Source organism: Chelmon rostratus, chromosome 12 (genome assembly GCF_017976325.1).
Source record: "Chelmon rostratus isolate fCheRos1 chromosome 12, fCheRos1.pri, whole genome shotgun sequence".
Lineage (NCBI taxonomy): Eukaryota > Metazoa > Chordata > Actinopteri > Chaetodontiformes > Chaetodontidae > Chelmon > Chelmon rostratus.
Window position 1 is genome coordinate 7642887 of NC_055669.1, and position 11883 is coordinate 7654769.

Here is an 11883-nt window from a genome sequence, read left to right on the forward strand (position 1 = left end):
TCTCACAGATTTTTCGTGTCACGGCAGAACACTGAGGCACGTTTTTATCCTTCTGTGCCTTTCATCAGCCTTGAACAGCATTACTGCAGCCGTGCTAGCAGCTCTGCGAGGCTGCACTCAAGCACTCAAATGTCTGTACGCTAATATGCTCACGCTGACATTGCCAACATGCCGATGTTTCGCAGATATAATGTTCACCATGTTCATTACTCTAGTTGTGTGTGGCAGCATGCTAGCATTTACATTAAACACAGAGTACAGCTGAAGGGAATGTCATTGAATGTGTCATTATTGTGACCCGATGGTAGTGCCAGATTAATAGTCGAGGCATCCCCTTCACGAAATATCTGGAGGGGGCCATGAATGAGCCGGGTACCAACTTCATGGCGATCCAACTAATAGTTGAGACATTTCCAAACCACAAATGTCAACCTCCAGGTGGCGCTAGAGGCGAGGTCAGGGGATCACTGGAGTCTACATCTACAGCCATGCACTCTTGGATATTTTGTGGCGCTGAGGGCAAAGGCCCTCAGAGCAGCGGACACAGTTTTATCCCTTTGTGTCTTTTATCAGACTGGATCACACAGTATTTACCGCTGATAGCTGCACATGTGCAAGCGGTGATACCCCTCCCTCTTCCTACACAATCTACATCTCCACTATGGATATGTCAGGATACGAGGGTTGTACGAGAAGAGTTTCTACTGTAATTTGAAAGAATTTGGCCCTCAGGAGGCTCAACACAGAAATCAACATATCAGAATCAGAATCGTTGTGTGTGTTAATACAAGAAACATTGCACTCAATGTCCTCTCATAGGACAAAAAGACATACAAGAGACAATAAGTTAAATAGTGCAAAAATATAAAATAAATATATACAGTGAAATTGTGTGTGTTGTGTTAACAGTGACAGTGAGTGGTGAATGTACATGTTAAAAACTGTGCTTTAATGGATGATAAATGGCCAGTCAGTGGAAACTTTGGTGTCAGAAGGTTAGTGACGCTGTATGACTCGCTGACTATCCATCAGGGTGACAGCTTTTGTCTGGTTGTTTTGCTGTTCTGTGATCTGTAGCGTCTAGTTCAGTATAATCCAGAGGTTCACATATCCACTAAAGCTACTTACAGTAGCATTGTTATTAGAAGGATGTACGTCAACAACACGCTGCTGACAGTTAGTCATGGAGGTCAGTATAGATAAACTGTGTATGACCCTGACCGGCTGATAGATCAGAATGTTTGCGCGCTAGTGCTCAGTACATCCGGACAATGAACGGCTCTCCTTGAGACAAAATGTACAGCACATCAATTGTTCACATACATATAACATTCCTCAATACTAGTCTCTATGTAAGTGAGCATGAATAGGTTGTGGATGGAAAGTCAGAAGCAAGGCTGCAAGTTGCAAACATGATGCGTTTGCTGCTCCTGCCTGAGAGTAGTGCTAACTTAAAGCGTCATAGTTACCTGGAGTTCATGGTTGATGCTTTTATGAACAGGATTAGCTATTAAGAAACTTTGGCTTCATGTGGCTTTTTTAATGGTTATCTTTTGTGGAAATGGACTCTTTAATTTGGTTTTCATATTCGGATATTTCTGTAAATCTGTGTATTTCCTCTTCCAGACCGTCTCAATATCAGGCCTGGAATCGGTACATTAGATTTGTTTGTCCTGCCTCGCATAAAAGATTATGGAGGCCTTGGTGCTTTTTTCGTGCTGTCATTATGCTGGCCCCAAAGGATGCGCGACTCAAGGTAAAAGTGTCACCAGGTATCGCTGCCCTGCATTCAAATAATCTACAAGTAGAGTGTATACAGTAGATCTTTGTATGCAAGCGGTCCAGCCGCTGCCATATTGTCAGAGACAGAAAACATGATGACATCTCACAGAGTCAAGGAGAGGAAAAGGATAGAGAAGAAAATGTGTAGCGGCGAGGGCGGATGTAGGGAGGGAAACGAAAGGTCATCAAACATGAGGGGCTTACTGCTGTGTCAAGACTTTGCTACAGCTGGTACACAAATGTTTTTGTTACACGACATTTCTCTGCAGTGAAAGTGTGTTTTAAACCCCCATCGTACTGGCATTTTGTTCCACCTTTCTCCCTCGCCTCCACTCATGCCCTCTTACTCCCCCCACCCCCCCACCCCCTTCCTCCATCACTGCTGCCCTCCCCTCTGACATTGACCTTGGGAGCGTAGCCACTGCTGCTCTGCAACTTAATATGCCCGAGGCTTTAAGGGAAGCTCAGATGAGGTGCCGTGCCATGGATCATATAGATTTATTGTCCACAGGTCTAATACAAGGGTCCGCAGCAGCCCCCAGTTTATCTGGACACAAGTGTCACTCGAGCCCCATGCTTTAAATGCGTGACACACAGCCTGTCATGACATGATACAGGAGAGGAAAATATATCTTGGATGATGGGTGGTGAAGGGTGGAGAGGAAAGGCCGCCTGAGAATACATTTTGAGAGGCCGGCGAGAGGCGATTCATGATGCAACGCAGCATCCTGTGGCAGACTGACAGGTGTCAGATCAAGTGCATGTTCCCGTGCCAACAACAAGTTTAAAACACGCAACAGTTCCGAACCGCCAGACAACGAGAATGTGTCTTCAGATGAGCACTGCTGTGTTTTTTCGACCACTGTTTCACTGAAGAGCGACGATGATTAATAGCTGAGTGTGAAAGTCAAAAGTTATCTTCTCTGACAACTGAGCAAATTCCATCTGTGCATTTGAAAGCGCTGCAAAATGCTAGTTAGTGGACCTTGATATGCAATCCTTGAATACAATTTTGGTGGTTTTGTTTTCCTCTTGCGACCTGCCAGCATTCGCTCGTTCGCTAATCGAGGCAGAGGCTGATGATATATTCAGCATTCTGTTAAAGATGTAAAGCTTTTTATATAGCTAAGCCCATTTTGATCATAGACATATTTACCAGATATTTAATGCTGGATGTTGTGTTTTTGGCGGCCTGATGTATGTAAATCCAATACTGACTCTCCTTCTTGCTCTTATTTGGTCTCCACCAACTCCTTATAGAAATGTCGGACTCTTTGGCTGCTAAATGCTCCACTTTGTTCGCCTGCTTGTCACTAACTCTGTCCGTTTGCTGGAATATCCAGTGAGTTCATTAGACCTTTCCAGCTGTGCTGTGAGAGTGAACCACAACAATAACGCTGCCGAGAGAGGTGAAACTCCTCTGTAGAGCTGAGGTGAAGTGCAGAGTCGGGTGATCTCTCTCTCTCTGCTTTCTGTCAGTGTGGCCCCTTGAACACACACAGTTATCATTTAGTTGTCATTCTAAAAAATACTGGTTCATGCAGCTTTAAGGATAAACACAGATTGTTTGTTTTCAAGCAAACTCTCATCCCTCGTTGCGTCTGTGCGGGTCCATTGATATTTGTTAAAATCAAAGGCAACTGGCCTCTGTTTCATTACAACCTCACATGGCTCAAGATTGGATGAGGGAAGGCAGGGACATACAGTCACTATGTAAGCTTCCACTTTATTGGCTTTCTTTGAGGATTCATAGATTTTCCGGCGGAGTGAGTCGACCTGCTCCGCAGAGAGCTAGGAGAGGCACATGGGAACATGTGACATATAGATGTGGGAAAAATAGAAGTTAAACAGAATGTTGACCCTTCGCTCCTGTTGTTAAAGTGCATCTCGATCCCCGGTGTGAAATCGGTCCAGACACTGTCACACCTGCCAGAGGCGTAAACCCCTGAGGTGAAGCCCACAAGCTGATATTCAGACAGTGCAAACAAGTGGCTCTGACTCTGCACGCTCTGAGTGAAAACATCCCAAATTTTATGTCAGCACATGCTGCAAAAGCCGGTATCATTCGTACAAAGGCTGTGCTCTGGGGAGGTGGAGTGTGCCTTATGTATTACAGCTCTGCTCCTGTGTCCGTTTTCTTTTGAGGAGGTTAAAGTGAACATGATTGGACTGTGAATTGCTCATGGCTTGTCTTGTGTCTGCGCTTCAACAACACAGACTCCTGCAAGAGTAAAACCTCATAAGGCTGGAAACCTGCTGCTATACCACACTCTGCGGGTTGAAACTGAAATGCTTGAAAGTGTCAACCTAAAGAGCCACATGACAGCAGATTTTTATGGGAACAAAGTGTTATTTCACCATTTCACGTGCTACAGGCGTTAAGTTTTTAAGGTTATTTTAAGGTGAAAATGTTCATGTACAGATGGTTCATTATCACAGTTCCCCAGATAATATAAGACTCGCTTGATTACATTAGCTCGATGGCTTTTAGATTGTTCTCATAATAAGAAATCTTAAAGGGTGACGGAGGATCAGCATATGTCTTCTTCCCAATGTCTATCCTTTTCGCCCTGCAAGACTGGATACAACTGACCTCAGCAGTCAGTATGAAAACACCTGTCAGGACTTCAGGAACAGTGACGAGGTACCATCACATGTTCACATCAGTGGCAGAATTGATCCGATTCTCTCCAGCTGTAAATACCTTGATGTGGCTATTGATGGGGCAGGTTCAGGTTGAGTGGTTTGTCCACAGAGCTGGTGGTCCAACTCCTGGCCCCTCCTGTCCTCATGTCCCTGAGCACTGAGATGAGTGAACTGAGGACTGAACATGAGCTATTTCAGTCAGAGGCTTTCTCAAAGAATTGAGAATTTTTTGCAAAATGGTTTTACAGTTAAAAACGGCGGAAAAGGCTCTGCTTTAATGGAGCTCTCATAAATTAATCCCCTGTTAATATAACAGAATAGGAGATGTAGAGGAATAGAAGAGTAGCTGTGAAGATACATGAACTTTTCCTCTAGGCAAGTCAAGATGCCAATATTTTACCATTATTATCCTGCTGATGCCAGTGAAGAGTGACTGCCTAGAACACAGAAACAAAGTGTCTGTTGTGCTACCAGTTAGCTGGCAGCACAACAGATGACGCATCAGTTCATGAAACAGCTGATGTGAGCATCTGCAGCGTAACAAGTGCAGGCAGTTCATTATGTTTACACTGCCTGTCCTGTCAGTTTAGGAGGATTGGAGTCACCCTTTGGATCCAGATGTTTGGGGTTACCCAGCCGACCAAAACCAAGGGATCAATTGATTGATCTGAAATGGCCTTACCCCCTAGTGTGAATTAGATCTCTTCATTCTTGGAGCTGTTGATCATGATCAGAAAGACTGACCATCTGATTTCTTGTTGAGAGAGGAGAATAAGCTGTGGAGGAGACTTTTGATTTCTAAAAACCAGGTCTATCTATTTCACACAAACCCAGCATTTTAATTCAGAGTCAGTGTTGTAAGTTGCTGAAAAGTGGGATCTGGGAATGGACACTGTCTCACAAAACAGAAAAACTCATTTAGTGAAAGTGGTTTATGTAATCGCACGAAGGTCATTGAAAGGTCATTCGTTTATTCATTGATTCAATGTCCATACCTGCTAACAGTGGCGTGCACAGACTTTTTGAAGGGCAGGGGCGAAAAGGAAAAAAAGGGCACATATAGCGCATCCTTGCCACTGAAGAGGGCACTTTAGCACGCGCTTTGGCTCCCAGGGGGCACTTTAGCACGTGTTTTGGCGTCCAAGAGGGCACTTTAACATACGTTTCGGCTCCCAAGAGGGCACTTTAACACGCATTTTGGCTCCCAGGGGGCACTTTAATGCATGTTTTGGCTCCCAGGGGGCACTTTAACGCGTGTTTTGGCTCCCACGGGGCACTTTAGCACGTGTTTTGGCATCCAAGAGGGCACTTTAGCGAGTGTTTTGGCTCCCAGGGGGCACTTTAGCACGCGTTTTGGTGTCCAAGAGGGCACTTTAGAGCACGTTTTGGAGTCCAAGAGGGCACTTTAGCGCGTGTTTTGGCTCCCAAGAGGGCACTTTAGCACATGTTTTGGAGTCCAAGAGGGCACTTTAGTGCACGTTTTTCAAAAATTGGGCCACGTTTTCATTCATACACGGTTATATTCATAAGCACATGAGCATGATTTTTGGCTCCAGGTCATTTTAACAATGTCTTTTTGGCTGTACTGCAGCAAACATGAAAGTCTGTCCCTGACTGCATGAGGGCTGGAAGTAACAAAAATGGATAAACATAGAGGTGATGAAAATGCATGTGACTGGAAAAACAGGGAGGTAAAAATGGATGTGAAGTAAAAAATGATAAAATGTTGAGTGTCAAGAGCCATATTTCATCATTTTCCCTGTTTTTCATTCATCATTCACGACACAAAACTGCCATTTCTCATTTGAGGAAGAGGGCCTGAAGGTTGGGAGTAACAAAAACTAATTGAAGAAAATGAAAGCGATAAAATACTCATGAAATTAACAGTGGGAGTGATGAAATGTGTGTGAATTGGAAAATAAAGTGATAAATTGTCAAATGATTTGATAAACTTGACTGACATTTTATTTGAAACGGTGTTGCTCTGATAATCAGCTGAGCTGCGTTACTATTAACCATTAATCATTCACAATTCCCAACAGACATTCATCATTGACAGCCACCAAATTTAATTACTGCTACCCAAAACGTCAACCAATCACAAACCACGGCAACCCACTAACTGATCAAGTGTTTGACTTTCCAGGGTGACTGACGTGTTTCCTCAAAGCAGTGTACAACAGGCTTTGACATATGTTTTCTCCTGTTTGGTAGGCGTGTCAGAGGTATTACCCAATCAGCAGCGATGTGGAAACCACTCTGCCTTTTCACTGGACCGAGCGCGTCACAGACCTGCAAGGTGAGCCAAAAACTCCATCAGCGAGTCAGCGAGTATGGTTCTTGATTGGCATTATGGTGCAGAAGTAGCTAAAGTTGCGTGCTGTAAGGAATAAACGTCAGTAACACAGCCCGGTTGATTATCAGAGCAGCTTTGTAATAAATGTCAATCAAGTTCATCATATCGATTGACCCTTTATCGCTATTTTCCAGTTCACACACATTTTCCTCATTTCCACTTTCTTCAATTAGCCGTTGTTGCTCCAGCCCTTGAGGTCACTTTCCTTCAGTGATTAATGGCTTTTATGTGTTGTGAATAATAAATGATGAGTGTAAGACGGGGAAAATGATGAAACATGACTCTGTTTTCATCACGACAGTTGTAATCAAATCAGCTTTAAAGGAATCAAACTTGATATTTTATCACTCCGTTTTTCATGTCTCATCCATTTTTACGCCTCTATTTTTTGATTGACTTACATTTTCATCAGCTCCATTTTTATCAGTTACTTCCTCCCTCATGTGATTAAGTGAGTGATGAAGTTACACTGATGGTCGGTTGAGGGTTAGGGGTTCCCTCATTGGCCATTGCTCTCAAATGAATAGATACAAACGATAGTTACGTAGCGTCAGGATAGCCCGGGCCCTCCAAGGCTGATGGGTTTAGTGGGCCTCACCTCAGTCTCACCTTGTGTGTACGACAAGCTGTGACCAGACAATCAGCTCCCAAAAACCTTTTTCTTCAGCTCTTTAAAGGAGCCGCTGGGGCCCAGAGCTCAGAGGGCCCCGCCTTCACTCATAGAATATGCATGACTAGCGTTCAGTTTCGTATAGGTTTCACCCTCTGAGGCTATTGTTAGTGGGACAAGGGCGAAGCAGGATGTGGTCCTTGCACCACTGGGACTGTCCAGTACCCACAAGCACAAACACACCCACTTCATGAGAAATCAATAGCCAGTCCATACACTATCAATGCGTCACAGCACAATGGAGCATCACAATACATCGTAGACAGTACAATATATGAGATTCACCATGAGGGAATGAAGGTGGAAAAACAACATGAAACCTGCTGCTGTGAGAAGCGGAGACAATGGCTACGCACCGGAGCAGTTCAGCATCGAGCAGAGTTAGAGAGAAAACAGCTCCAGCAACCGAAACCAGCCTGACAAAACACTCAGTGCAGAGCGAGTCAGAGAGGAATGAGACATCCAGCAGATGGAAATGAATGAAACGAGGAGTTAACAGATAATTAGAAAAGCGCTAATTATAATTAGAATAAGTTGTCTTTCAAATCAAACATGAGTGGAAAGTATTGTTCTCGCACCTGCATTGATAACATTTTTGTACTCAGACGTAGCTGAGCTAACCGTGTCACGTGATGTGCTACTTCAGAGCACCTTGATAACAAATGAGTTAATTTGCAAAAACAGACAAAAGCCATTTTTTAAATGAATAAAGCAGCACCAGAGTGATTGATATTCCTTTGACTGCACGACTTAGAAAAAAAAAATCCTGAGATATCTTATTGAAACGACTTTGACTGATATTCCCTGAGTGCAAAATCAAAAATGATTTAGGACAATAAAGCAAAGCAGAAATAACTGTTTTTTGCAAAAAAAATACTGGGTCTACTCCAGAAAACTGCAGAAAAGCATTCAACATAGTCAGGCCATGCAGGTTTCAACCTAGTCTTGTTGACTCTGAGTCCACACAGAGCAGAGATCTGCATCCAGGACCTGAGGTGACCACTGAGCCATTCTGCTGACTCCTGTCAGTGTAATAATGTGATCAAATGTACCATGACCCATTACATTATTGGACTTAATTTGATTCCCAAACCATTTAAAAGACATTTAATCACATTTGGACAAGTTATGACACTGTCTGAGTTGCAACATTATCGGTTGCTACAGTGCAGTGGGGCATTATGCCAGCACCAGTCCGGTGGATTCAAGACTGAGCCAACGGTAAATGGCTCTTGGCAAAACAAACCATGCTGTAGGCAGTTTCTTATTGAAAAACGAGAGAACTCTTTCTACATTAAATAAGCTTGACTGAAGGAAAGGGGAAAGGAGAATGTGAAAGTCTTTATGACAAATGAAAGTGGGGCTTCGGGGACAGATGAGACTCAAGGGCTTTACAAAAGCCTCCTCAGTATATAAAAGCAGGCACTTTGATTGTTATTTTCACCATTATTTGGGCAGATGTAAAGACACAAACACCAGGAAGCAGGGCCAGAGTGGCTTTAGAGATTAAAGTCCAGCTGTAATTCAGTCTAGGAACAGACTTGGTAGGTTAATCAGCCAGATCAGTAAACGTATCCTAATGAGGGACTTTATTATTTACCATAAAGAACATCACCCAGCGCCGGGATGAAAGTGCTGGTGTAAACTGTTTGTGAAGCCACCCACTATTGATTGTTCTTTCATGTTTGCCTCTCTCATAAAGAGGTCAGGGTGTCTAGAACAGAAACCTTGAGGGTGGTTTGGTGGTATCACGGGACCTGAACTTGAGTCATTGTTTGGTCAGGCTCTAGTGACTGTACCAGCTAAAAAACACTTTATTTTCCCTGAATTATAACCCGAGTCCAATTGTCAAATGTCTGGACATTTTCTGGAAAGGAAGCAATTTATTATCATTATTTCAAAGTACTTCTGAAGTACTAGGAGAACTCCGGACTCACTGCATGATGTGGAAATGGGTTTGGAACTTTTAAACATCGCACTGTGCCTTTCAGCAGTCAAATGCACGGAAATGAAAAGGTGCACTGTTGGGTCTTCTTTCAGCCGCAGAAATCTGTGCTTTTTGCTGTCTTAATTATAGCCCCTCACCTTTTACCCCAGGAGGTGGCACATTATGTTATCTGTCAGTCCACTCATCATTAAAACCCTTTTAGAGATCACCCTTACGGAGTGTCTCGTAAATCTTTGTCAGCTGAACCTGCTTTCAGGTCAGCAATAACCAAATGAAGAAAGGTTATAAGTACAGTCTGAGAGGGGCCGGGCGCTAAAAGCACGAAGCAATGAGAAGTGCCTCTTTGGGTGGTAATTGCAGAGAAAACTCTTTTCATGCTACACCAAAAAATATATATTTTTGTCAGCACGTTTCCAAGAGCTACATCACATTACGGCATCAAAACCAAACAGAGCTCTTTGTATGTGTAGCTGCCAGTTAGATGGAGGTAACGTCTTCATTTAGACTGCCGCTCAGCCTTTTTATGACAGCATGTTCAGTCTGTTGGCATCGGAGGTTTTCACATAAACACTGCCAAACCAGGATAGGTAAATCTGCCTATAGTCGACTGGATGTACAAATAAGTGCTCAGATTCAAAATCGTCCCGTCTCATGAAGAGCCCTTAATGGTGCATTGTGGGATAATTCTTGAAACTCTTTATAAGTCTTCTAAAAGTATGTAAAATCTCAAAAAGCAGTCGTATTTACAGACATGGGTCGACACACAAGCCAGCACCCTGTGAGTCTTCTTTCAAAATGACCTGACAGTGAAAGCCACCATAAGCTAATGGTCGAACCAAACCAAGTATTCTATAAGGCTGCAGCAGCAAAACCCCTTAATTTATTGACTTGACCAATGGTGCATTTTATTGCTAATGATTTCAACTTTTCATTTGTCAGAGGAAGATTGTGTTATTTCTTCTCTCAGAAGTGAAATCGGTTTGTTTTGCAGTTTTTTAAGGAAAAACAGGACACAAGTTTTCTGGCTAAAGCTAAATGTCAGCAAATCCTTTGGAAGATTCCTCAAACAGAGGGAGGACATGTTTTACCCAGATATTTATAGATGAAACTTCTCCTCTCTTTTGTCTGTATGCAAACTGAAGAGGGTCCAGCACTATTTCTGGCTTTGCCTCATCAGTGTGTTCTCAAAGCATCCTTACATTCTTTGCACAGCCCCCGTGGTCCATCTTTGTGCAGGCCTCGTCCCCGCCCTCCCCTTTCATCAAGTGTTGGTTGTCTCTTGGGAGGTGAAAGGTATAACGTCAGCAGGGGCAGTGGCAGTGGCAGTAATGCCACACTCAGAATGCATGCAGAATGTTTTACACCAGCAGCAGCAGACCAACCTTGCACCACCAAAGCCAGCTAGGACCAGGTTAGACCTTCTCACCACATCTCAGTCCATTTGTTACTCCACCTATCTGCTGCTGGACTCCTTCTCTAACTTAATGGGAAGGAGTTGGAGGATTGATCTGTCCATGGCATCAGGAGCTGCCGTCTGTATTGGATTCTTTTGCCACATTGGGGGAGGAAAACGAAGCATGCAGGGTCTTAAAAAAGAGCAACTTGCGGTGATGGATCTCTTGTCACCTGCAGTTCTTTTAATATCCCGACCAGCACCTCCATGACGTCTTTCCTTTAATTGGTAATTTCATGAATTGCCCTCACAAATGTCATTAATAATCCAACACTGAGTAATGTCGAGCTCACGGGAAGTCGGTTCATGACTCAGTGTTATTCAGACTAACTTTTTGAATAGAATCGTATTGTTTGCAGCTGACGAGCATATTAACCAGAGGAGAGGAGCCGCGGCTCCCGTCACTAACACACAATGTTTCTGTGTGAAAGTGGTCTAAGAAGCTGAAATAAAGAGACGCTTTCAACCTTTTTTTTTTTTTTTTGCAATCATTTCTGCAGCTCTCACAATTTTGATTTGTTTTCTCCACTTTTCATGAAGCAGCTGCATCATTTCTGCACAAGATGTGACAGACAAGGTGAAAAACAGAAACTTGGCCTTTGAATGCTCATTGAGTGAGTGGTTGCCGTTGAAGGAAGGATGACGATGTCAGTTACAGATTTGAAAAACTGGCGCCGCCTTTGTCATAGCTCATTAAGTCATCACGTTATACATTCATTGAAGTAATACAGATGTGCGAAGTGACACATGTAATCCAGTTATTCAGGTTTTATTATTATTATTTCAACCTCTAGAAAGACGGACGGGTTCTTCTTGAAGATTGGGCCTGAAAAGAGTGCCGCTGCCACTGCCTCTATTAATTGTTGGGGAGACGGTTATTAGAATAATAAATAACTAACGGCCAACAAGGACTAAATGTTTCCAATTCAAATGATCCATCTTGCTCTTAAGGCTGATGCAGCACCAATTAACAGCACATCAGTGAGGAGCACTGACAGTGAATACCAGACAGCGAGCAGTGAGAGAAA